General features: G+C 42.9%; 1 protein-coding gene and 1 long non-coding RNA gene across 2 annotated transcripts in view; one reads left to right on the top strand and one right to left on the bottom strand.

Moving 5' to 3' along the window:
• CACNG4 (calcium voltage-gated channel auxiliary subunit gamma 4) overlaps positions 1-27,997 on the top strand; it is a 147,072-nt gene that overhangs the window by 36,306 nt on the left and 82,769 nt on the right. The gene's annotated exons all lie outside the window — the stretch shown is intronic.
• Positions 1,005-12,357, bottom strand: LOC128346147 (uncharacterized). Its single transcript, XR_008316805.1, has 3 exons — positions 12,334-12,357; positions 2,236-2,307; positions 1,005-1,094 (listed from the first exon to the last, which is right to left on the bottom strand). It is a non-coding gene; the product is annotated as an uncharacterized LOC128346147 (long non-coding RNA).

Genomic DNA, 27,997 nt, shown 5'->3' on the forward strand with positions numbered 1-27,997 from the left:
GATTTGCACTCCAGCATTGACTTGCCTCATTTTTGGTTCAAAGAGTGATGAACAAAGTGGCTTAAAACAATGGAAATGATGAGCTTCTCTTTTTGTTATTTGAAAGGATAGGAGAGTGACCGCAGTGGCACATGCCAAGCAGCAGCCATCTCTTTTGATTGCATTTAATAACTAACTAACCATGGATAAAATTACACTTTACTGAAAAGGCCAAATTCCTCCTTGGCTTAAATTTACTGATACTGCAAAATTATAAACAAAAAAGAAGTCAGCCTGAAGACCTTCTGATGATAATGCCCAGCAGGTGTCCTGAAAAATAATATATGGGGGGTGGGGGTGGGGTGAAATTCCCCATATTTAATGGCAAGACAATACTTGTACAGTCTGGAGTGCAGCTAAAGTGCTGTAAGATTATCATTAAATATTTATACTGCATTAGTGCTGGCATCATGTTAGTAGATTTCTAATCATACCTTTCTATTATTCCAGAGAATAACCCTTATTTTAATTCCTTCATTGTTTCATGTTATCTACTCCTGTATTTATACTATCTAGATAACTTTTTTATACTACAGAACAATGAAGATGTCAAAATGATGCTCAGGGGCATTGTGGAAATCTAATTCTTGAAACTCTGCTGCGGTTGCTATGGAGGAAATGCACTCAATAGTGCATTGTGCTTCTTTGCAAGCCAACAGGATTAAAGGACTTGTCTCTCTTAATGTGCCATGTCAGTGTATCAGGCGCATCAGAAAACCTATGCTGTTAATTTAATTAATAGTTGTTCTTATTTTGGAGGGAATGGAATCTAATAAACACCGCTGGATGAAAATTCTAACTCATTATAGTGATTAAATAGAAAAGAAAGATAAGGGTGGTGTCCATTTGGATTAATGCAGAACAACAGTGCTAGTTTCATACTGAAAGCAATGACTTAGATTCTACAGTATTCCTGTAATAAGTTACCTTTCTTTTGAATATCTTTGTGTATAAAATGGATATCCATCATGTTTATTTGCTTGTTCAAAAATGCTTCAATCGCTACGTTTTTGTTTGTAAGATGAACCTTCTTCACATCTGGACATTTTGAGCACCTTTGAAATGTGATCATAATAGAGAGCCGTTAAAAGTGGAAATGGAGGGGAAAGCATATATAACCTTTCTAACCTTTCAGGGGGGGAAGGATTTCTTAAAATGCTTTTGCTGCATTATTGATATATAAAGTGCCCAAAGCACCAGTTCTCAGGGGAAAGATGGGGTGGAAGAGGTGTGATCTATGCAGAAGAAATTAAGTGCGAAGTAAAGGCAGGAAGGTTGTCTTGAAATTTTTTTAAAATAGAGAGATAATAGATGATAAAGGGTTTTATGTTGTTTTGAGATTGATCCTTAATGGTTGAGATTCAGCAGCCCAGAGAACAGTGTGGAGTCTATTTTTCTGTATCAAATCTCAATAGCATAGAGAGAAAAGAGCTTCTGTATAAAGAATTGTGAATTATGGAGCTGTAGGGAGCCTTGTAGCGGGAGGTTACTGATGGCTGCTTGAGCTCTAGAGAGCAATCTGTGAGGAATTCCCAGATGTCGAGAATTGAAAATGACGTGGAAAAGAGGAATTTCCATCAAGTCAGCAGAAGATGTGTCTGTATTAGGAGGCAGCCTCTCTGACCCAGCCTGCAATTATTCATCCCTGAGTAGGGGTGTGCATGGACTGTTTGGTTTGGTGTGGTTTGGTCCAAATTCGGACCGAACCACCAGTATGCAAACCGGTTCAGTCGAACTGATCAGCTGGGCCAGTTGGGTCAATGAACCAGCTTTAACTGGTTGGAAGCAGTTTGTGATCGAACCACTCGAACCAGCCCAGTTCACAGTGGTCCGGTTTGTAAGCAAACCAGTTCTGCACATCTCTCTCCCTGAGCCACTTCTTGTCTCTGCCAAGCTTATGAGATACTGATAAAGGACTCCGATTTTGCTGGACGGCATCGGGTGTTTTGCCCTTTTCCTTTCAACTGTCTCCTTGCAAACTCTTCGTACTTTTCCATATAAACCTTTCAATAAATGCATGAATAAACATATATGCAGTAAACTGCTTTGAGAATTTATGCTGGGAAATGGTATATAACTATTACTAGCAGAAGTTGTAGTAGTTTGTCACACTCACGCAATACTTTCTTTGTGAGGGATATTGCAATTTTGTGATTTTGTAAAAGGTTTTATTTGGATTTTTTTAAAATTCTTTACCTTTTCTTTATTCATATAGTGGTTGAGTATTGCCCTACTATTCCACTCCAGCAGAAGCATGTTCATCCAGTCCTGTACAAAAAGTAGGGAGTGTAAACAAGGCTACTGTTTCTCAATTTACTGCTCAAAAAACCCCTTTTGAATTCTGGGTCTACAAGAAGCCTTCCATATCCCTGTGCTGAAGGCTTATTTCTGCAGCTTACTGGGCCGGGTGGGTGGGTGTAGGAGGAACAATTTCCACATGTCTCCCCTCTCTCCCAAATTCCTGCCCACTTCAATAAATCTGTTCCTGAGGGTTGCACAGCCCTCAAGAACACTTATACCAATGGAAGGGGCTTTTGGAGAGAGGGGACAGATGTGAAAATCCTTTCCCCCTCCTCCACATCTGGTCTGCAGTGGAAGGAAGCCTTTGGTGGACCTGTGGACCTCCATGGCCCCCCTTTTGTCACCAAAGGGCTGCAAATCATGTCACCACAATGAAGACTACTACTATTTATATACTACTTTTCACTACAAGGGACATGCATGAACTGATTTTTTTCAATTTGATTTATGCTTGAATTGAATCACCCCTGATTTGTTTTGTGTCCAAATCTGGCCCCCGAATCACCCCCAATTCAATTTGGATTTGATTCAGTTTGATTTGGATTTGGATCAGTTTGGACCACTTATAAAGGTCCTAGGGGCACCAGATTTTGGTGGTGGATAGGTCCCCATGGGTGCCACCTACTACCCAGATTTCAAGGCAGTGGGGCACTTGGTTGATTTTTAATATATTTTTTAGTTTTTATTGATTTTGTATATTTCCACCATAGGAAAGAATGGGGACTCGAAGTCACCCTATCCTAGCCCTAACATGGATCCTCACCTTTAATTTTTTTTAAAAAGGTAAGCTCTAGTCCTTGTAGAAGTGGAGTTATGGAGCAAAATGTTTCATCACTATTTTTCAAGTGTTTGGATTCTTTGGTGTATAATAACTTTCCTCAATGAATCCCTATGAGGATTCATTACACACCTTCATTTCTTCTATTCATTTTGACTTTCTTTGGACAGTGCCAACTGTCAACTGCCATGTGCCAACTACACCACCTCCCACCCACAAGGCAGTGGGGTACTACTCAGTTTATGCTCTAGGAATTTTTTTCAAGTATTTAGATTCTTTGGTATCTAATAACTTTTCTTCATAATGAATCCCAATGAGGATTTATTACACACCAAAGTGTCTAAACACCTTAAAAATTCATAAAATATTAATTGAGTACCCAGTGGCTTGCGGGTTGGGGGGTAGCTGGCACATGGGATGCCACTAATTCCCCACCCACAAAGCAGTGGGGTCAAAATGAACAGAAGAAATGAAGGTGTGTAATGAAGACACCATAGAATTTAAATACTTCCCAACAAAATCCTAAAAAATAAACTGTAAACCCCAGAGTGTGTGTGTGGTGGTGGTGGTGGGATTTGTAGCTGTTGTTGTTGTTGTTGTTGTAACTCCACTTCTACAAAGGCCAGAGCTTAGCTCTTTTTTTATAAAAGGAAACTGGGAATCTGGGGAAATTAATAGGAGGAATCTGAATCTTGAAACAATTCGAATTGAATCTGGTACAATTTGATTTGGACCCGAATCTAGCCAATGAACCACAGGGGTTATTTGTTCTGTCTCCAAATCGCCCAAATCAGCTAGATTTGGGTACAAATCTCCAACCAGCATAACTAACACATAGGATTCCACTATCAGGCTACCAGTATAGGCTAATCCAGTTGAACTATACTATAGTAAGGAACAAATACATGAAACCTTTAGTCAGGAACCCAGCTGAACCTCTTTTGCTGATATTAAGAATTTCTTTTTGTAATTCTCTGGTGTGGCTACATGCAGCTGCTGTCTACATATTAATTTGCATTTGAAGGGCTGTATTTTGTAAGTTATGCAAGAGTTTTCTTTTACACTTGTAAAGTGGTATAACTTTCATTGAAGCCAGTGAACTTACAACTTGGATTAATTTGAGCCCATGGGAGTTTGTTCTGAGTCTGGCATGAATTCCATGCCTGGGGTAAAGAAAAAAGTCCAAATGTACAATGGTGTAAACCTTTTTCTTCTTCCATCTTGCAGTTGGGTGATGTAAACCCATTGGTTTATTAGGTAGCCTTTTAAAATGATAAACCTTTCCCAAGAGCTAGATCCAAACCTAGATTTATTGTTGGGTTTGGATTAGGGAGTGATTGCATCAAATTCCTGTTAAGCCATGAACTCAAGTGGCCTTGGGCAAGTCATTGGGATTGTTCACAGAAGTATTAACTGCATAGGAGAAGCATCCTACCCTGTTTGGGGAGTTGTGTGGGCTCCCAGTTTTTTTCATCTGCGAAGGAAAACCATTTTGGAGCTGTTGTCAGTGATTGTTAGCTAGCCTTCAGCTGGGTAGGAAGGCTTAGTATTATCCTAGCAATTGTACCCAGCTGCTGAATAAGGGAGGATAAAAAATCCTCCTACCCAGATGATGACTGCTGTTGGTGTCGCTGGCCTTGTTTTTCCCTCTCAGATAATAAAAAATCAGGTGCCTGCACAGCTCTCTGAGGTTTCAGGCAGTAATCTTCTTTGTCCCTACCTGGAGATGCCAGAGATTGAACCCTGGAATTTCTTCATGCAAAGCATATGCTGTAGCTACAGCCCCATCTCCCACTTAGACTTAACCATTTAGGGGCCATATTCGTACATTGCTTGGGTGGTGCAGCTTCTGTTGAAAAGTCAAGCTGTATTGGTCCTAGTTCTCCCCCTGTCCTAGACTTAGTCATACATAAACCAATCTGATATCTCTTGAGTCCAAAGTTATTAAGAGTGACCAGAACTATTTGCATATTTTTGTGAACATTCTCAATAACATTTTTTTTAAAAAGCCTCCCTTTTAAAATGTTTTTCTTGCAGAAATGTTCACCTACTCATTTACACTGGAAAATTGGAACAGGAGAATATTTGGCACAGCCCTAGAATGTATTAGTGTCCAACTCTATAAACTTTTGCAGGATGAAACATGATGAGTAGAACTAGAGTATTTGTTTCCGCTACAAAGCACTTGGGACAATTTTCCTCTTATCTCATATATGGACCTTCCCTGTTTCTTAGCTTTAAGCAAATAAGGAGCCCTTTCTCATGATCAGGAGAAAGGGTTCAAAAGGGGCAAGGGGAGGAAGCCTCAAAATGCTTACCGCTCCCACAGACGATCTCCCTGCCATTGCTGGGCAGCAGATCACCTGCCCAGACGACTGCCAGCTGCTCCCAGCAGCATGGAGGTTTGGAAGCCGGACCCAAAGGGGGCTGGCCTTTGGTGGCGGCCTTTGTGGGTGGGAATGAAGGGTGGGGTCTTTGCATTGTTTAAGACTCCTGGTAGGGACAGTCCTGTTTTGCTGCTGCCCTGCTATTAGTTGAGCCTGGTGTGAGTATGTGTCTTGGGTCGTCGGGAGATGGGGAGGCGAGGGGTGTCTCTGGGGCAGCCATTCCAATGGTGATGGGGAATCTACCAATATATGGTGCTGGCAGATCAGCAGGTCATAAAAGGGGGAGGGAATTTAGTAACTTAATCGTGGTTTCCCCCTCAATCAGGCCTACTACTTCTTTGGCCTTGGAGGGCAGTCCCTTCAACCCACAGAACCTCGCCTTATTGCTTTGTAATGCCAGGTCAGTCCAAAACAAGCCTGAGATCATCCATGATCTGATCTTGAATGAAGGTGCTGATCTGGTGTGTATTACGGAGACCTGGTCAGGAGAGGCTAGTGGTCCAGTTTGGTCCCAGCTCCTCTCAATGGGTTGCTCCATGGTGGAGCAGGTGAGAGGATGTGGGCAGGGAGGTGGGGTGTCTGTGGTCTATAAGAACACAATCTCCCTTACCAGGATCTCTGCAGGGAGTTGGCCTATATTGAATGTGTGTTCCTAAGTCTAGGGACTAAGGATACATTGGGACTTCTATTGGTATACTGATCACCCCGTTGTCCAACAGAGTCCCTAACTGAGTGACGGATCTGGTTGCTGAGCTGGCATTGGAGTGGACCAGGTTGTTGGTGGTGAGAGACTTCAATGTCCATTTTGGGACTGGGTTGTCAGGGACAGCTCAGGAGTTAATAGCGGCCATGATGACTATGGGCCTATCCCAAGTGGTTTCTGGACCAACGCATGCTGCAGGTAACACACTCAACTTGGTCTTGTGCTCTGATTGGGGTGGTATTCCATGGGTGGGGGCTCCTGTTATTTCCCCACTGTCATGGACGGATCACCATCTGGTTAAGGTAAGACTTGCAGCCATAACCCACCTCTTTAGGGGTGAAGGACTCATTAGGTTGGTCCGCCCAGTAAGGTTATTTGATCCAAAAGGATTTCAAGAAGCCTTGGAAGGGTTTCCAGCTGGCTCTGCGAGTGATTCTATCGATGCTCTGGTGCAAACATGGAATAATGAACTTACTAGAGCGGTAGACACAATTGCACCTAAGTGTCCTCTCCACTTTAAAGTCTTCTCCATGGTATTCAGATGAATTGCAGGAGCTGAAGCAGCAAGGTAGACAACTAGAGTGCAAGTGGAGGAAGTCTCGGCATAAATCTGATAGATTGCAACACAGAGCTCATTTGAGGATCTATGCTCTGGCAGTGCAGAAGGCAAAGAAGTGCTTCTTCTCCGCCGGCATTGCTTCTGCAAATTCACATCCAGCTGAGTTGTCTAGGGTTGTGAGGGGGCTAGTTCATGCCCCCTCTGCCTTGAATTTGAATTTGGAACCACCTATCACTCACTGTAATGTGTTTAACAATTTTTTTGCAGATAAAATATCTTGTATTCGCGCTGAACTAGACTCCACAGTTACTGCAGAGTCCATCGTAGAGTTGCCCAACAACTCCCCTTGTAGGACTGAACTGGATCATTTTCAGTTTGTTACTTCTGATGATGCCGACAAACTGCTTCGGACTGTGCGCCCCACCACCTGATCTCTTGATCCTTGCCCAACTTGACTTATTTCACCTGATAGTCATATTATCAGAGAAGGTCTGGTAAATATCATAAATGCTTCTCTGAGGGAGGGAGGATGCCTCCTTGTCTTAATGAGGCTATTATCCGACCATTTTTGAAGAAACCTCCTTTGGATTCCTCAGTTATTTAATTACAGGCCTGTCTCTAATCTCCCTTGGTTGGGCAAGGTGATTGAGCGAGTGGTTGCTTCTCAGATCCAGGCAGTTTTGGATGACACAGATTATTTAGATCCTTTCCAGACCGGCTTTCGGGTAGGCTATGGGGTTGAGACTGCCTTGGTCGGCCTGATGGATGATCTCCAATTGGCGATCGACAGAGCAAGTGTGACTCTGCTGATCCTTTTGGATCTCTTGGTGGCTTTTGATACCATTGACCATGGTATCCTGCTGGGTCGCTTGAAGGAGGAGGGCTTGGCTGGCACTGTTTTACAGTGGTTTCGCTCCTACCTCTCTGGCAGATTCCAGATTATGTCACTTGGAGACTATTGCTCTGAAAAGCGAGAGCTGACGTGTGGGGTTCCACAAGGCTTCATACTGTTTCCAATGCTTTTTAACGTCTACATGAAACCACTGGGAGAGATCGTCAGGAAGTTTGGTCTGGGATGCTATCAATATCCTGATGACACCCAGATCTATTTCTCTATACCAACTTCATCAGGAAATGGTGTGACCTGCCTCCCCTGCCTGGAGGCGATATTGGGCTGGATGAGGGATAACAGACTGAAGTTGAATCCAAACAAGATGGAGGTACTGTCTGTAGGGGGTCGGGATCTGAGAGACAGAATAGATCTGCCTGTTCTGGATTGGGTTACACTCCCCCTAAGAGATCAGGTTCGCAGTCTCTCCCTGGTATCTCAGGTTGAGGCTGTGGCCAGGAGTGCTTTTTATCAGCTTCGGCTGATATGCCAGATAGTCCATTCTTGGAGAGTAGTGACCTTAAAACGGTGGTACATATGCTGGTAACCTCTAGGCTTGACTACTGTAATGCACTCTATATGGGGCTGCCTTTGTACGTAGTTCGGAAACTACAATTGGTACAGAATGAGGCAGCCAGACTGGTCTCTGGGTATACCCGAAGGGACCATATAACACCAATTGTAAAAGAACTGCACTGGCTGCCGATAGGTTTCCGAATGAAATACAGAGTGCTAGTTATTACCTATAAGGCCCTTAACGGCTTAGGTCCAGGGTATTTAAGAGAGTGCCTTCTCTGTCGTGAACCCTGTCGCCTATTAAGATCATCTGGAGAGGTCCGACTATGGGTGCCACAAACCCGTCTGGTGGCAACTCGGGACTGGGCTTTTTCTGGTGCTGTCCCAGGGCTTTGGAACGCACTCCCTCTGAAATAAGAGCATCTCCTCCTTTTCTGTTTGCTTTTAGGAGGACCCTGAAGACGTACTTGTTTCCCCAGGCCTTCAACTGAGATTCAATTTGTAAATTTTAATGTGTTTTTAGCATGTTTTTATCTTGTTTTTATCTTATGGATTTTAAATGTGTTATATTTTATGTTTTAATTTGTACACCACCTAGAGATTTTATACTAGGCGGTATACAGATTCAATAAATAAACAACAACAACAAAACCAACCAAACAAATAAATAATGCACCCTGCAAGTGTGTGGTGCATTATGGGAATTGTGCTATGCCGGCTGGGAGGCTGCTCTTGTGTGGGTGCCGCATGGAGCCACACAGCATCGACACACAATCAGTTTGCCTGGGTTAAGGGCACTGACTAAAGCGGCAGGCTCACTAAATGGGTTCCCCGCCACACCACTGCCAGGAGCCATGCGGTTCCTGGCAGTTTACATGTGCAGCCAAGCCCGGTCTTTGCTGCATGTATGAACAGCCTCAACATCTTTTTAACCAAAGAAACTAGTAAATGGCAACTTTCAAGAGGCTCCACTTAAACTGCATTAGGTGTGTTTGGATACGAATATGCAAAGAGAAGGTAACCACCATATCTTGTTCTTGGAATCATACTGCTCAAGGATGACAGTCTACAAAACAAAGACGGCCCAACAATTCCAAAGAGAGCAGCACAGGGAGAAATTACACTTATAGAACTGTTGACCTGTCATCACGACATGTTTTATACTTCTTTATTTTATACATACACCTTCATTTTTCCTTCTTTCTCTGAACATGGCAAAATAATCCACAAAACCCAGGAACCAACTGAGTTTTGAAGTGAGCTGATAAAAGCCTGTAAATGCATAATTAAGGCTGCCATTTCAACCTTTGCTTCATTGTGCTTCTAAATATTAACAATATATTATTCCATTAATAGGCTCTGGGCACCATTCCAGCCACATCATAGCCCAGATTTCAAAGCAGTTGCATGCTGGCCTTGCTGAGATCAGCATCTGGCACTACATGTGCAAATTCACTGCAGATCCTTTTTCATTGGACTGTCATGAAAATAAACTTTGCTTCCATATCAAAGTAACTGGTGCAGGTAGCTTACTAGCTTTTCCCATAAGGCAAAGATTCTCAACCTTGGGTCCCCAGATGTTGAAGGCTAGGAATCATGGGAGATGTTGTTGGACTACAGCTCCCATCATACCCAGCCACAATGGCCAAAGGGAGTTGTGTTCCAACATCTGTGGACCCAAGGGTGAGAACCTCTGCCTTAAGAGTTTTAGGCATGAAAAACAATGTGGATCAGGGGAAACTTCAGAGGCTGTACCTCTACCTTTAGACTATATACAGGTATACTACAAACAATGGCCAACATCCAGACTAACCCACCACTGATGCACAAAGGTTTTCCATTACAGGGGGTGGGGAGCACGTTTCAGTGATCTCCTCTTCCCTCTGCAGAAGTCTGTGCCTGGGGTTCGGGGACTCTCAGAGAGATAATTGCCCTTCCCGCGGAAAACCCTTGTCTGGATGTCAACCGGTGGCCAACATGATGTGCAGCTCTCTGTCACTGGTGTGCAAGCAGCATTCAGCACCCCTGTGCAGCTGTCTGGGCATGGAAAGCGGGGAGTGATTTTCACATCTCTCCATTCCTGAGGCTGTGTGACCCTCAGGAACAGATTTCTACAACTAGAAATGGCTTTGGGTGGGAGAGAAGACATGCAAAAATAGTTTCCCTCTCTGCACCCAGAGAGCAATGTAGAGTATAGAACAATCTTCAGTGTAGAGCAATCTTCAATGCAGAGACACTGAAGGCTGGTTGGGTCCAACAGCCCTCCTCCTGGCAATGGAGGGCTGTGCACCATGCCAGCATTATAAGTTGTAATGCCCCCAGCGGTATTTTTCTCACCAATGGAATTTACCATGTACAGTCATCTGGCTTTGAGACTAAAAGGTACTCAGAAGTCTACTGTTTGGAATAAAAGGTGTTTGGTAAGCAAAAGCCTACCATTCTCTAATAGTGGAAACTTCTTTGGAGTATGGCATTCCATAATTCAGCAGCAACATGAGGTCTCTAGGATTTTTTTCACCAAGCACAACACCAGATCCTGTGTTACCTGGGGCAGCTTTGTACATAACAAAAAGAAGTGCAAACATCCCACAGCTTTGTCACTTCTGTATCCAGCTGACAGAGCTTGTTGATCTCATTTGAAGAAGAGCTTATATTTACAGCCCATGAAGCCTTCATGCACCAGATCCCCTTCCCATGAGATGAACAAGTAAGGGCAACGTGATGCCGTGCATGTAGCCATGTATCAGGATGACTGCTTTTCTCATGTCACTTCTCTTTCCATTTGCCCTGAGACTCTGGGCATTGCTTAGTATTACATTTCCCTAGTTGTGCTTTATCTCTTGACTATTCTAAGAGCTACTTAGAATAGTTTCTCATTTTTCTTTTGTCTGAAAGGTCAGTAAGGAAAAGCAGGAAAGACACTTATCTGTTACTACTTTGAAAAGGTGTCTGGATGTGTTTTCCTATGAGGCCCAGATGCTATGGACAATCTGTGGGGGCTCATATACTTTAATTATATCACATCAAGCAGTTTACATTAATAGTTATTATGGAGAAATGTTCCTGTCCATTTTCCAAGTTAGTATAGGCATGCATCAGCTTAATGCCTCCTGCCCCAAACACATGAAGCTTTTGTTTTCCATCCGTTTTTTTAAAAAAGCTTCCCTAATAGTCTTATAATGAAATGTTTTAATGATGTTACCTGTATGTTTTTAGCAGCCTGCTCTTGTTCATGTTAGATTCACCATCAACCGTAAATCTATCGCTGAAAGGAAGGATGGGCTAGACCTCAATGTAGGGAGTGCAAATTGCCATCTCTGTGGCATTTACTGTTTTAGGGGTTTTTAGCCTACTTTCCAGTAGGCTTATGAGATCACCCAGCATTGTGTGTGTGTGTGTGTGTGTGTGTGTGTGTGTGTGTGTGTGTGCGTGCGCGCGCACACCCTTATCAACTTTGCAATACCTGGACCAATATGAACCAAATCTGGTACAGTTGTACGGACACATAGGGACACCTCAACAGGCTTGGAATGGCCCACAGGGCAACAGGGAATATTCCCAGTGCGCCTCACCCTCAGGGCACCCCTGTGCTCGGTCGCACTCAGCAGCAGTGAATACTCCCACCCTTAATTACCCATTCTGCTCAAAACCTGGTGGCCTCCCCACATACATTCCACCGCCCTCTCAGTGCCCCCAGTCCGGCCCTGCACCTCAACTGCATAGTTTGTGATTATGTCATCCTTCAAAATTCAAGATGGCAGATGACAACATTTGAGGCACAATTGGGACTAACTTGTGAACCACCTAACCGATTTGAACCAAATTTGCTACAGCTGTAGGGACACATAGAAATGGCTCAAGTGCATAGTTTGTAATGATATCATCCACCCTTATTTAAGATTGTGGACATGTGAATATTTGAGGTGCAAGTGGGAATTGATTTGGACCAAAGTTGTTACAGTTGTAGGGACACACAGGGACACTTCAAACACATAGTTTGTGATGATGTCATCCACCCCAGTTCAAGATGGTGGATGCATGAATGTTTGAGGCACAAATGGGCTAACTTGTGAACTACTGCCTAACCAAATTGGATAAAATTTAGTCCAGTTGTAAGGAAAGTGAAAGGAAAGGAGGCAGATTAGTATTTATTGGACTAACTTGTCTTTCTATGCTATGGCCTCTCTCTCCTCCTCCCGTTGACTTGCAGCTTCCATTCTAGCAGGCAGCAAACTGTAGTGGATCTTCCTTACCATCTGTGCAGATAAAGAGCAGTAGCTTTGCAGTTCTTGCATGCACAATTTGACTTAGGACTCGTTCGCTCATGGAGGCAGTATTCAGTCAAGTGAGATCCCAGCTGCAGTCTGAAGTGGTACAGTGCCAGAGACAGATTTAGCACTAGGGTTATACATGGATGTTTCAGCGGGGCAGGAGGCAGTACCTTTAACATGAGTAAAGTAGGTCCTTACCTGCTCCTTTGCAGATTTTCTGGGTGCGGCACTGTGCTACTCAGAGGTTTGCATGCGGCTTCACGCAGCAGCCTGCATGAAGCAGCAGGACACACATGGCCACCGTGTATGTGGCCATTCCATACCACTCCCCTACCAGTTGCAGGAGAGTGACAGCAGGAGGGAGGGCTTGCCCTCAACTCCTGCTTGTGGCTTCTGGTGGCATCTGGTGGGCTACTGTGCGAAACAGGATGTTGGACTAGATGGGCCTTGGGCCTGATCCAGCAGGGATGTTCTTATGCATTGTGGCCATGAGCATCCCGCTGCCACAAGCAGGTTGCTGGGTGAAGCCCCTCAGCCACACATGGACTTCTGAGTGATGCTCGTGCTAAAAGGTATCGCTCCCCACCCTGCCGAAACAATTTGGCAGGCCATGCCAAATCAATTGGTGCACATCTCGATTTAGCACCTCACTGAGAAGTAGGCCTCAGAGGTTTCCTTTCCTTGCCAAAACTGCTAGATTGTGAAGGGCTTCAGTCAAGCCTTCTTTCTTACCCTCCAAGGGATGGGGAGCAAGGAACCATGCAATGAGCCTTACTTGAGTTAAGCCTGCTTTTGCATCTTAATAGAAATTCCTACAGACAGCTATATTCTGCTTTGAGATTCAAAACCTAAGAAGTCACCCATCATTCCTAATTGTGTAGGTAGAGAGAATGGGTGGCCATAATACTGAATGTAATGTTATGGCCATGTATATGAAACTCCCAAGCCCATTGAATATATTTCTGATGTAGCACAGAGTCATTAAATGAAAGGCTGACATTCTGACTATTAATTTCAATGGGGCTTCCATTGAATAATTTAGTCAGGAAGTCTGCTGAAGTCTTTCTGCAGAAAATCAGGCAGATGGACAGTCTACCTGCATTTCTATCATCCTGTTTATTTAGTTTACATCTTTTATAATACCTAGTGGGCCAACAATTGTATTACGAGTTCATCTTCACTTAATTATAATTCACACTCTCTAGATACTTACTAAGCTCTCACTAATGGAATCAGGTCAGAGGGATCAATTAACTTGCAATATATTCAGCTTACTGATTACGGCCATACTTATTTGCTATTCAAGTTATAAAAGAAACAGGAGATGAGAAAATATTTGTTTTAGTAATTATAATGAGGGAAGAACCAGCAAAACAGACCAAAGGGGCTGAGCTTCCAGCCTCCCTCTTTCCAGTCCTGAGAGTGAGAGAACCACTCTGTTGCTGTGAAGCAGTTTTCTCCCCAGTTGCCTCACAGTGACACACTGATAGAAGTAGGTCACTAGAAGGTATCAATATGAACTGAGTAGTTTCAAAAATTATATTCCCAATTCATGTTGACTGGAGGATGAACTATTTTGCAGCTTATTTGGCAACTTATTTCCACATTTGGGGGGTGAGAATCACCTGAGGTCAGAGAAAAAGTGTTTGGTGTCAGATCTTCTTTACACCGACAAGATTCATAATCTCTTGGCACTGGATAGTGTTAGGAATATCAGTATTCCTATATCCCAAATACACACGGTAAATATACCCTATACCAACAACCTATGAATCTTGAGCTATATGTTTATATGCTCCAGGTCTTCCAAGGTTTTTCAGCTGCATCCTTTTGCTCACAATCTTTGGTTTCCCACATAGCAAAGATAAAGCTGCTTGTATCGTCTGTTATCCTAGAATGAAAGGGGGGTGCATAAGAAGGCCATGATCTTCTTCAACTCACTGATTGACCTCAACTTTTTTTCCACATTTAGGGGGTGGAAGTGAACTCAGAGGGTGTTATCCAAGGGTAACCTATAGCCTGTAAAAGGTTGTCCCTCATACACACAGTCTGGCATACTATTGTTTCACACTGAAATGTTGCCAAATCCTGGCACAGACTTCTTTCAACCTGAAATTGCTTAATGTGCTCCAGAGAACTAATCTGTGCACTAGTAAAGACATTGCACACACTGCTGGAGTATTATTTTATTTTGTTTACTTACTTTGACTCCCCCCCCCCCATAGCAGCTCCCACTGAAGTCACTAGGCAAGTTTAAAAGCAGTTTCCTCAAATGGAAGCTGCTGCAAAGAGGACCTAAAACGAAACTCTGGCTAGATGTATCTTTCATGTTAATTACATTCATGTAAATTTCTTCTTTTGATTGTGGCCAACTTGTATAGGTGCATTGTGTTATTAAAAATTTTATGTTCTGGGTAGTTTTAGCAATACTTCTGAAACTTGAAGTCATTAGTTCTTAAAAAGTTCACTTCTATTAGCAATTATTTGGAAAGTATGTATTATTATTTTATTACAACCTTTTACATTCCTGTTTTAACAAAAATAATTCTCAGATTTACACAGCAAAATCTGGTTTTTGTTTTGTTTTGTTTTGTTTTGCCATGTAAATCTGTTCGAGAACTATTTTTTTGTTCTCACCAAAATATAGCTCACAATCTAAAAACAAAATATATACTATGGAGACACTTGCAGTCAGCCACTGGAAAAGACATACTGCACAAGAGTACATCAGTCTAGTAACACTGCATACACACAACCTGCGCAAATGCAAAATTTGTGCAAATTGCTTTACACAACAGTAAGTCTATTATGTCAAGTGGACTTACTCTTCTGCAACATAATTTGCACAGATGTGTTTGCACAACTTGTGCCACATAAACTAATTGTGCAAATGCAACATTACTAGGCTGATGTACTTTTGTGTAGTGTCACTCTGCTGGGATGAACAGGGATCATTTCTCTCCCACTGCTAAATATAAGAGAATAACCGCTTAAAAGGTGCCTCTTTGCTCATATTGTTTGGCCTGCAGCAGTCTTCCCTAGATGAAATCTACAGTGCACATATGGAGCACAAGGATAGTCTATGACCTTGATCCTTTCCTGTTCAAATTTGGCTTTAGGCAGATGACATGGCTATACTCTAGCAAGAAGGATGGAAGTGCTGTCATGCACACCCTGAAGTGATGAGATGTTCCCAGCTAACATAGCTAACTTACATAGGAACATTTATTTATTTATTTATTTTGTACACTGCCCCAAACTTTAATCTCTGGGTGGTTAACAATAGCATAAAACCAATTAAAAGCATTTACAAAAAACTTAAAACAATTTAAAAATTTAAAAATAAACCAGAGATTAAAACCCAGATTTTTTTAGGAAGCTGAGAAAGCTTGGGCGGAAAGATGGGTTTTCAGGTGTTTTTTGAAAATTGCCAGAGATGGGGAGGATCGTATCTCAGCAGGGAGCTCATTCCACAATCTCGGGGCAGTGACTGAGAAGGCTCGTCTCTGTGTAGCCACCAAACGAGTTGGTGGTTACTGGAGACAGACATCCTCAAGTGACCTCAATCAGCAGTGGGGATTGTGGGGCTCGTAGTGAAGAAGATGCTCTCTTAAATACCCGGGGCCTAAACCATTTAGGACTTTATAAATTATAACTAGCACTTTGTGTTTTGTCCGGAAACCTATTGGCAGTCAGTGTAGCTCCATCTGTAAAGAAGTAACATGGTCTCTCCGAGATGACCCAGAGACCAACCTGGCTGCCACATTCCGAACCAACCGAAGTTTCCGGACTACGTACAAAGGGAGTCCCACATAGAGTGCATTACAGAAGTCAAGTCTGGAGGTTACCAACAGATGTATCACTGTTTTGAGGTCACTGATCTCAAGAAATGGGCGCAGCTGGCGCATCAGCCGAAGCTGATAGAAAGCACCCCTGGCCACCACCTGGCCACCACCTCAACCTGAGAAACCAGGGAGAGGTGTGAATCCAGAAGTACTCCCAGATTGTGAACCTGTTCCTTTTGGGGAAGTGTGACCCCATCTAGAACAGGTAGATCAAAATCATCTCTAGAGTTCTGACCCAGCACAGTAAGTACCTCCGTCTTATCTGGATTTAGCTTCAGTTTATTCTCTCTCATCCAGCCCATTACTGCTTCCAGGCAGGCACCCTAACCCCAACACCCTCAGACCATGTGAAACTGTCATATACTGAGTCAGGGCATTGCTCCATCTAGCTCAGTATTGTCTACACAGACTGGCAGCAGCTTCTCCAAGGTTGCAGGCAGGAGTGTCTCTCAGCCCCATCTTGGAGATGCCAGGGAGGGAACTTGGAACCTTCTGCATGCTATCAAGCAGATGCTCTTCCCAGAGTGGCCGCATCCCCTGAGGGGAATATCTTACAGTGCTCACATGTGTAGTTTCTGTCATGAAACTCTGATTTCAGGGGTGCTGTTCATGATTTCATCTTGATTCAGCCTCACCAGCTCAGACTCTCTCTCCAGTGAAACCTATTCCACTTCTAATCCTCAGTATTATTCATTCACCCCTTCCCTGAGCAACAAGAAGTTCCAGGGGTGATGCTACTTGGATTAAATTTCATTTGGATGACAGAACATTGAAGATTTGTCTTTTTAATATTTCCTTTATGTATAATTGTTAACACATACAAACACACACATCTCCTCTCCTCAGCTTTGCGGGGAGAGGAGGTATCATTTTCTTTAAGCCCTGATGAGTATCTTGTTCAAAAACACAGAGAGGTTCCCACAGGGGTGTAGCAATGTTGGAGTGGGCCCAGAGACAAGATTTTAAAATCCCCCCCCCCGCTCACTGAAGTAAAATTTAAATATATATAAATGCCACAATAGAACATCATCCTAAATTATTTTTAAAAGGTTTTGTAATTTGTGGGTGATGCATAAAACAGGACTCCTTTAAATTTAGATGGCATACTGAGGCCATTGATAAGCTGGCCCGCTGTGGATACTCCTTAGAGGCCGTACAGGAGCTTGGTTACGACAGAGCTCGTATCCAAATTATTCAACGCCTAATGGATATTGAGTTGCAATATGAAATTCCCCAGATATCTAAAAGATCGTTTTTGGGTGACCAACTGAGTGGATTTAATTTGGCCCTCTATCTCCAGGCAGTCACGATTCCTGAATATAGACGAGCCATGACGCTGGCCAGGTTAGATGTTCTTCCGTCTGCAGTTCTGTTCGGCAGATATGCAGGAATTCCTTTGGCGAATCGTGTATGACCTTGTGATAAGGGCTGTGTTGAAACAATAGCACATGCCTTTTTACATTGTTGTTTTTATGATGAAGCCAGAAGAAAGCTACTTTCTCCCATTCTGATAAATTTTAATGGAAGAGCAGATGATGTCTTATCGAGGTTTTTATTTTCTTTATGTGATGAAGATAAAATTAGAACTGTGGCTAAATACTGTTATATTCTTTGCAAAACATGTGCTAATGTTTAGTTTATGTTTGTAATGTCTGTATTTGTAAAACTGCTGGTCAAGGACCGAATAACTATTATGTATGTATGTGGATGATGCAAGTCATTTAATGGTACTAGAGAAAGACATGCTGTTCTGTTAGCTCCAGGTCTTAACACTCACATCAATTTCGGAGGATGAATACAACTGAAGGAAGCCTGGGTGGGTGCGCGGCTGAGGGAATCAGTCATGTGACTTGCCTCTGGGCCCCCTCCCAAGGCAGTTGGCCCTCAGACAACTGTCTCCCCTTGCCCTATTATAGTTACGTCCCTGGGTTCCCAGCTATTAGAAACTGACTTCCTAACCATTACTCCCTATTGACTGAACATTGACTGTTCTGGACTATTAACCAGCAATTGCTTTACCAAAGGAATGGATAACACTAACAACCTTAATGCATAAATTTCCATCACAGGAGTCCAGAAAAGCACATTTACCTGCAAGTACTTTTGGAACTTTGTCTCTTGTGACACCGTGAGGGACGTCTGACTGACAACCTTGTTAAAACATGAACCAGTCATTAATCCTGTGCTAAACGCTTCCATTGAAATTGATAGTTTAAAGTGATGAAACTTTAAACTTCTCCATTGTGGTAAATGTGGGAAGTTAGGTTGCTTGTACAGCCACTGGTTCTGAAGAACACTGAGGCTGCTTACAAGTCCTCAGCAGCCCCAGGGTGGAGTGTGAGGGAGAGGCAATGATGTACATCGTGTATGATGACTGGACCTGCATTTATTTTAAAATGAACCTGAGTACAGGCCCCCTGAGTACAGGGGGCAGGTAGGAAGTGTTCTGCTCTACTTGCGTTCAACATAATCTGTGAAGAACTGTACATGAGTACAGATCTGTAGATCTGTGCACTGTGCACAGATTGTATGTATGTTGAACATAATGTGTAAATAGGGCTGCTCTTACACAAGCAACTGTAAACAGAAACAGGCTTGACAAAAACATGAAATAAAAAGCAGGGTGGTGGGAGTGGTGGAATGAATACTGAATCTGAGAAGCAGCCTAGAATATATGAATCCATTTATCATTTCAGAAGTTCCAACTTTCCATTGCTCTTTTTCCTGTACCACAAGACTGAAACTACAGGTTTTTTTCCTCCCCCTTTTAAATTATGTTTACCTTTCTAAGAATAGAACTCAATTTTGCAAGCAGAAGGACAATATCGCTGAAAAAGCATTTATTTTAGCACTTTGGCTCATGATGTACACCTTAAAATGCTTTTGGGGCCAACTTTTAAACTTTTAAAACTCATTTCATCTTATGACCCAAAAAATAAATAAATGTATTCTATAGGCTGGAATGTCTTTGGGGGGGAAAAAATCTCCCAAGGAAATATATTTACCTGTGGAGGCTCTGTTTGAAATAGTATCATGTATCTCAATCTTTTGGCCTTATAAAGTTAAAAATGAAATCCAGTTGGAATCCAGCAATTTGTATGATGGGTATGGAAAGATACTAGCTGGAGCAGAGCCTGGTGTTCAACACTGGAGCGAGAGCAACTGAATATTAAGTACAACAAACCCTTTATATTTGAAGACTGCAAGGACACAGGCTATAACTTTATAGAAACGTCTTGACACTTGCAGTATTTCCTGTGCCTATTGATTGGTTCAGAAATATCATTGTCAGTTTAATTCACTACACTGGACTCAAAGGAGAATTGAGCTATGTGTCTAGTGCAAGGGTATAAGGACTCCACCAGTAATCAAAGTAATGTAACCTACCCCATGGTAACCCTATTCAAAGCTTGTAATATGAACAAGGCACTATCTGTAGTGTTGCTGGAAGTACAGAAACATGCCAGTGTTTGTGAGTCTTTTGGTAAGCGGCAAAATGGCATAGATACAATTCCCAAGCTCACCTATAGGCAGATGGATACACACTAGCTATTCAACAGAGATCAGGCCAGACCGCTGCAAATATGCATAAGATTGCACTTTTATGGTACAATCCTAAATTAACTGCATTGCATATTAGAAAAGGGTGTACCAACTGATGTGCTGGCATATCACCATAACCGACAGAGGATGGAAATGAAGACTGCTGCGTTGGGCAGAAATATAAGCCCAGATGATTGGAACTGGGGAGTGTTGAGCTTGTAGTTATTTTTATGGACAGGGTTAGGACAGGCCTTGGCAAATTTTATTTGGATTTAGGAGCAAGTCCAAAAATTTAGGGACAATGGGCACTTGACAAAATTACCAAATGTAGTGATGAACATTGTGGAGGGGGAGGATAAACGGGCTTTATCCCCTTTACAAGTAACATACTTAAAACAGAAACAGGACTGCCTGGGACTAATAAAGGATTTTATTAAATAATTCTACCTATCCTGGTCTACGTAGGCACCACAGTTAAATTTCTAGGTGCCATGGCTTCCTGGTTCCTGGGGTTTGTCAAGCCCTAGGCTACCTGCAAGTAGAGGCTACCTGCAACTCTGGTTTCATAACCCAATCCACTGCTGGCCAGCACAATAGGGTTTTACTAAAGAGAGTTCTTATTTGTTACTGGAACAGTAGCAAAGGCAGAATTCCCCAAAACCAAGAGTAAATCAAGTTCTAGGAGTATCTCTGGATTCCTTATGAATATTAGGTTATTCCTGGAAGTGTGTAGTAGATGTTGCTTTTATTTCTGTCCTCCGTCACTATCTGCCTTATTGGTTTTTAAGGATCCATTCCCATGCATTGTGATGAGTAGAGAAACACAAATTTGTCTGAAATTTTCTCAAATGGTATCTAGTTATGGCATGTTAAAATAGTTTCTGCAAAATGGAATATATACATGGAATATGCAAGTTTACATTCCAGTGATTTTTTCTTCTTCTATTCAAGAACATGAACTAATTCATGTAGACACACACACACACACACACACACACACACACACACACTGCAGTGGTTTTTGAATTGCAGATTACAGAAAAAATTCTGCTTTCTCTTTGTTCCTATAATGGCCAATTCATATGTATAATTTGAATACTTAAGGAATATGTTCTTCTCATTATAATTGCATATATATCTGTCTTTTCAATCATTCTCCAAACCTTCTTACATGTAGGAAGTGATCAGCTATCTCTAACAGTCTGTAGTGTCTAGCATCCTTTCTGATTAAAAAAACACCTGTGTTGTTCTAGGAAAGCATGGACCGATCCTATCAGCACCCATGTTCAAGTGGTAAATTATCTTCACACCAATGCTGGATTCTATGCAGAGAGGCAGCTCTAAAATCAGTATCAGCTTCTGTGAGCCCCTACAACAAATAGCCATGGCATCACACCATAATCTCTGTCCAGTAACATGAAGTCACCATGACATTAGAAAAGATGGGCAGTATAATTCATTAGGACCCTTCAGAACCAAAGTCAGGGCTTCTCCTCACTTCTATTTTACACACAGATATACTTCTGGGAGACACACAATTGCATTCACCACAAATGAATATATCTATTTTTCTGGAAAAAGAGGCTCAGCTTGAGATCAGGGAGAAACCCCACCATTCCCCAAACTCTGGAGAAAGACAGGCGATTTCCCTGACATTGCACTGAGTCTCATGCTGCGCTTGTGGGGCTGTTTCCAAAGTCACTTCGGTGCCAGGGAGTGCTTTTGCCCTTTTCCAGGCTCACAAAAAGAGAGCAAGAACTATCCCTGATCTCATGAGGAGCACCTCTGAAAGGAGGGAGAAGTTTTGCTGCTTTCATTATGCTTCAGAAAGCAGCACAATGCAAGGGACAAGACCCTGCCCCTCCCTGAACCAGGAGAGCAGAAATTCTGGCTAGCCTAGATTGTTGATGAGCCTTCAACAATCTGTGATTATACAAAATAAAATAAAATAAAAAATACAAGAACTAGATGACTTAAGTCTTATCTTTGAGGATTCCTTCTTGCAATACTATTCCTACTCTATACAGGTACAAATTACACAAACATGCATGTTTCACCCGAATGTAGTCATTGGTGCATTTCCCTTTAAAATACACATGAATGGGCCCCCGCTCCTTTCCTTCTTGATGCTGATGTGTTTTTAGAGAGAATCACAGATCTTTGCACATTTAATATATGACCTCTCCTCCATGAAGTTATCCAAACCCCTCTTAAAGCCATCCAGTTGCCTGTCACCACATCTTGTGGCAGAGAGTTCCACAAGTTGATTATGTGTTGTGTGAAAAAGAACCTTCGTTTGCTGGTCCTAAATTTCCTGGCAATCAATTTCATGGGATGACCACTGGTTCTAGTGTTATGTGAGAGGGAGAAGAATTTCTCTCTCTCCACTTTCTCCACACCATGCATGATTTTATAGACCTCTATCATGCCTCCCCGCTGTCGTCTTTTTTCTAAACTAAAAAGCCCCAGGTGTTGTAGTTTTGCCTCATAAGGAAGGTGCTCTAGGCCCCTGATCATCTTGGTTGCCCTCTTCTGCACCTTTTCCAGTTCTACAATGTCCTTTTTAGATGTGGTGACCAGAACTGTACACAGTACTCCAGGTGTGGCCACACCATCGTTTTGTATAAGGGCATTAGAATATTAGCAGTTTTATTTTTAATCCCCTTCCTAATGATCCCTAGCATGGAATTGGCCTTTTTCACAGCTGCCGCACATTGAGTCGACACTTGCAATGAGCTTTCCACTACGACCCCAGGATCCCTCTCCTGATCAGTCACCGACAGCTCAAATCCCATCAGCGTATACTTGAAGCTGGGGGTTATTGTCCCCATGTGTATCACTTTACACTTACCAACATGGAACGTATTTGCTATTTTGTCGCCCACTCACCCAGTTTGGAGAGATCCTTTTGGAGCTCCTCACAATCTGTTTTGGATTTCACTACCCAAAAGAGTTTGGTATCATCTGCAAATCTGGCCACCTTGCTGCTTACCCCTACTTCTAGATCATTTATGAATAAATTAAAAAACACCAGTCCGAGTACAGATCCCTGGGGGACCCCAATTCTTACTTCCCTCCATTGTGAAAACTCTCCATTTATCCCTACCCTCTGTTTTCTGTCCTTTAACCAGTTAGCAATCCACACATGTACTTGTCCCCTTATCCCATGACTGCTAAGTTTTAGGGGTATTCAATTCGGATTTTCGGTGTTTCAATTCAGATCCGAATCGAAACACCCCCAATTCGTTTTTGGGTCCGAATCTGCCCATCCAAATCACCCCAGATTCAATTAGGATCCGAATTAATCCGAATATGAATCCGAATCGATTCAGATCAAATGAGATTTTCAATACAAACCATGAATCCACTCTTATTTGCTACCAAAGAAACTACACTCAGAACACCTCAGAAACAACAGAACCCTGTATCCCATGGGGGTGGTTGGCACTCTATGTGCACTACACCACCACTTGCTCTGGGCCACCCTAGCACCTTCCCAAATGCAGTTATGGGGCTGCTGAAACCTCCATTATACCTTACGGGGAAAAACCTTAAACACACATAAAACTCAACAAATCACCAAAAATCAGCCCTCTGCCCAAATCCTTTGAAAAAATTCTGGTAGTGTCCTTGCCCCCCTTGAGCACTACCACCAACCTCACACCACTCTAGGCCTCCTCTTTCCCCCTGAGGTGAAGTGATACACCTCCATTATGCCTTACGGGGGAAAACCTTATAGACGTGTAAACTTCAACAAGAATCAGCCCTTTGCCCAATCCCTCTGCAATTTGGGTGGTAGCCTCCACCCATTAGACACTACCACCCCACCCCACTCTTTTGGCCCTGGGACCTGAAATTCAAGTAGATGTTAGATCAGACCTTTTTGCACTGAAGTCAATGGGAGGCAAAAAGGCGGGAAATTCAAATAGACGTCAGAACTAAAAATGGAGGAGGATGAAGAAGCACTTTATCGGCCACATAATGGAGGGCCAAAACTACAAATAATTTGGAGCCTATATGGGGGTTATTCGTTTCAGCTTCAAAACATTTCGGGAGGGCAAGAAGGTGATTGGTTTCGGCAACGAATCACCTGAAACAGGCAGTTCTGGGTACAGAGCGTTCTGTACCCAAAACGTTTCACACATCCCTACTAAATTTCCTCAGGAGTCTTTGATGAGGAACTTTGTTGAAAGCTTTTTAGAAGTCCAGGTATATTATGACAACTGGATCACCCTTATCCACACACTTGTTGACACTCTCAAAGAACTTCAAAAGGTTTGTGAGGCAAGATTTACCTTTGCAGAAGCCATGCTGGTTCTCTCCCAGCAGGGCCTGTTCTTCTATGTGCTTTACAATTTTATTCTTGAGGATGCTTTCCATCAATTTGTCTGGAACAGCTGTTAAGCTAACCGGCCTGTAATTTCCCGGATCACCCCTGGATCCCTTTTTTGAAAATTGGTGTTACATTTGCTACTTTTCAGACCTTTGGTATGGAGCCTGATTGTAGGGATAAGTTATATATTTTAGCAAGGAGGTCGGCAATTTCACATTTGAGTTCTTTGAGGACTCTTGGATGGATGCCATCCAGCCCTGGCGATTTGCTAGTTTTCAGTTTTTCCAGACAGTTTAGAAGATCATCTCTTGTCACTGCTATCTGACTCAGTTCTATAGCCTCCATCCCTGAAAAGCCTGTTTCAGGAACAGGTATATCCTCAGTATGCTCTGCTGTGAAGACAGATGCAAAGAATTCATTTAGCTTTTCTGCAACCTCCACATCCTCCTTAATAATCCCTTTCACTCCCTCATTATCCAACGGTCCAAATTGCTTCCTTGACATTACCTGTTAGCCATGCTGGCATCCTCCTGGACTTAGTGGTACCTTTCCTCCTTTTGGGTATACAATCTAACTGGGCTTCTAGTATTGTGGTTTTGAGTAAACTCCATGCATTCTGGAGTGAAGTGACTCTCCTGATTTTCCCTTTCAGCTTTCTTTTCAACATACTCCTCATTTTGGAGATGTTTCCTCTTCTGAAATTCAAAGTGTCTGTGTTAGACTTCTTTGGTGATTCTCTCTCATGTATGCTGAATTTGATTGCACTATGGTCACTGTTCCCAGAGGGTCGATGACACTGACATCTCGCACCAGGGTCGATGACATTGACATCTTGCTCTAGGTCCTGGGTGCCACTCAGGATTAAGTCCAAGGTCGCCTTCTCTCTGGTTGGATCCAAGTCCAACTGTTCTAGGGCACAGTCATTCAACGTATCTAGAAATTTGACCTCTTTGTCATTACCTGACTGTGAATTTACCCAGTCTCTGTGTGGGTAATTGAAGTCACCCATTATTACTGCCCTGCCTCTCCTTGAAGCCTCCCTGATTTCCTCCTGCAGCTCCCAGTCACTGTCAGCATTTTGATCCGGAGGGCAATAGCACATCCCTAGTAGCAACAGAGAAAGAAAGATCAGCAGCATTGGGATCCCTGCCGGTCCCTCCCAACACACCTGTCAGACAGCAACAGTCAACTGGAATTTGCCCCCAGGATATGATTTTGAGTATAAGGAGTCCTAATTTCATGATCCAGTGTGCTCCCTTGCACGCTCCACTTGGGACTCCATCTGGTGCTCCTGGGATCTTCATGCTCTCTATGCACCATCTACCTTGGAGTTTCCACCAGCTTTGGGGGCAATTTACTGTCCACAGACCATCACGTAAGGCTGTGTTCAGTATTTCGTGCCACTCTCCAGATCAGCTTTCTTGCCCAGCCTGATCTGCCCAGTTTCCCTAGCTAACATAGGAAGTTGGTTCCACAGAGGAAGTACCCTTCTGGAATTTAGAGTCACCTTTAGGTGACTCTACCGACTAACCCCTCCAACTTTCTTACACCTGCCTTGGCCCGACCAGTTCCTGAGGAATGAGGTTCATCAGTAGTTCCCAGAGCCCTTCATCAAAAGCAGGTGATATGAGCTTTGCCCCTCCCTGGGCCCAAAATGTTTATCCATTCCCCTTTCTTAAATCCAACTACCTCCTAAAAGCCTTTCTCTTGCCCACCTGAGAACGTACATAATTAGGTATCTAAGCTAAAATGCCTCATTGCAATGAAATGTATTTTTGATAGTAATATTGCTTTAACTACACCTTTCTCTCCTCTGTACCTCTCCCCACAATAAATATCTTATTTTTATTTTGAAACTTAAATCTTGTCTCAGTCCAGTCATTTCCTGAGTCCACAACTTTGCACAAATTAAAATGTAAAGTGAAACTGTTCCTTTCTGAGCTAATTTCCCCACATGAGCCCAAAAGGTAGATTTCGGGGTATTTGCCAATCACCTCGGAGCTGTTTCGCGAACACTGTCATGGCTGTAGAAATCCTGCACACATTTCCAAGGATCCACTTAGCAAGCTGCAATAAAAGTGATAGCGAGATGAAGCAACAACATGCCACAAAGGTAAGGTAAAGTAATTGCTAACCCAACCCCTAGAGACAGAGGTGTATAATATATTCTGCAGTTCCCATGTGAAACATTGATGTATATTCATAATCAGCTATGACTCACAACTGTGCAATTGTGTCTTTAAAAATAAAATGGCAGCACCCTGGATTATATCACGTCTCTGCCAACAAGACACAGTTTGTGCCTTCAGGGGATCTCCATCCTCCCCAAACAGGCTCATCCTCTGGATGAACTACTTAAGTCACTTATAGAAGGAAATTTGAGGCTATGCAGCGACATTCAACTGCTGCATCTTCTGGGAGATTTGACCTGAAAAGCATTAGAGATCCTGGGATGAGTAGGAAAGATTTTGCAAAAGCTTGTTCTTCAGAAACAAGAGATGAAGGCCTTTTTAGCTCAGCAGGTGATGTGGCAGACAGCCCTTTGTGGCTTAAACTGGTTTCTCTATTTCTGTATAGCTCAACATTTTTAAAGCCCCCCCTATGGTGTGGGATGCGTTTTTAAAACCTACGTTTCTTCTGACCTTTGGACCTGAATTTTTTCTTTGCTTTGTTTTGTTCTCATTTGATATCTGGATATCACATGTGATAGAAAAGGTTTTGAAGATAGGGAAAGAAGAGAAAGCACTTTCTGATATCTAGCAAAAGGAGCCTTATGTTGAGGTTCACAACTCAACACAGAGCCAGGGGGATTTTGACTTTTTGTATACTGAATGATTCTTCCAGTACAGGTACATTTTGATTCATACAAGTCCTGTGGATTCTCTCCATGATACCAAAATCACCTGATTTATAGCGAAATTTCTGATGTCTTAAACCAGGGATGGCCAACTTCTGTATCCTTGCAGGGGGCACACTGTACTCCAGACAGTGGCCTGGGAGCTGATGTTGTTTTTGTCACAGAATTTGTTGGGATTTTTCCATAGACATTAAGGTCATTCTCACGGCCAGCTGCAGTGGAGTGAGAACAGGAAAACCTGTATTGTGAGGCTCGCGTAGAGCCTCGGAACCCGCTCCCACCCCACTGCTGCAGAGCAGGGCTACCCGGTTGAGAAACCCAGCTGAAAACTGAGATTAAAGGGAGAAAGCCCCAACTCCCCTCGGCAGCCCCGATCATGTGTGCGATTTGGGCTGTGTTCTCCAGCTCCCAGCAGCCCGGCTCCCTGAACATCACAGAGTGCTGCTTAAAGAGCAGCCAGGGGCTGCAGCATTGCCGCAGGAAGCCTCTTGGCTTTCCATACAATGCATTGTGGGGTACTGGAGAACTTCCTCCTCCAGGTCCCCTATGTATTCAGCTCCGCTGCACCATTCATGTGGGTGCACGGCAGAGCTCTAACAAGTGTCTGATCATGTGGGGGCCTTTCCCCCAACCCTCGCTAGCCACCAGTGATTTTGATCGTGGTAAAATCCTAATTGTCTCAGTTATTTGTATGGGGCATGCTTCTCTATTTGAATGTATCTATGTACTGGCTTGGTGGGTGGAGCCACAATGTTTTGTTTGTCTGTTCTTCTCTTGTTGCCTTGAATTCAAACTGAGAGGTTCTCTCTCTCTCTCTCTCTCTGCATAAGAGACTGTTAGTCTGTTTATTGTTTTTCTTAGCCTCTGCTTAGTTAGTAATAAATATCAAGCTCTTGTTTCTCAGTTAAAGTTGGCTTCTTGTTCAATTACTTATAGAGGATAAGTAATTATTCTGCAACAGAATTTACCCCTTCAC

Source organism: Hemicordylus capensis, chromosome 2 (genome assembly GCF_027244095.1).
Source record: "Hemicordylus capensis ecotype Gifberg chromosome 2, rHemCap1.1.pri, whole genome shotgun sequence".
In the NCBI taxonomy this organism is placed as follows: Eukaryota; Metazoa; Chordata; class Lepidosauria; order Squamata; family Cordylidae; genus Hemicordylus; species Hemicordylus capensis.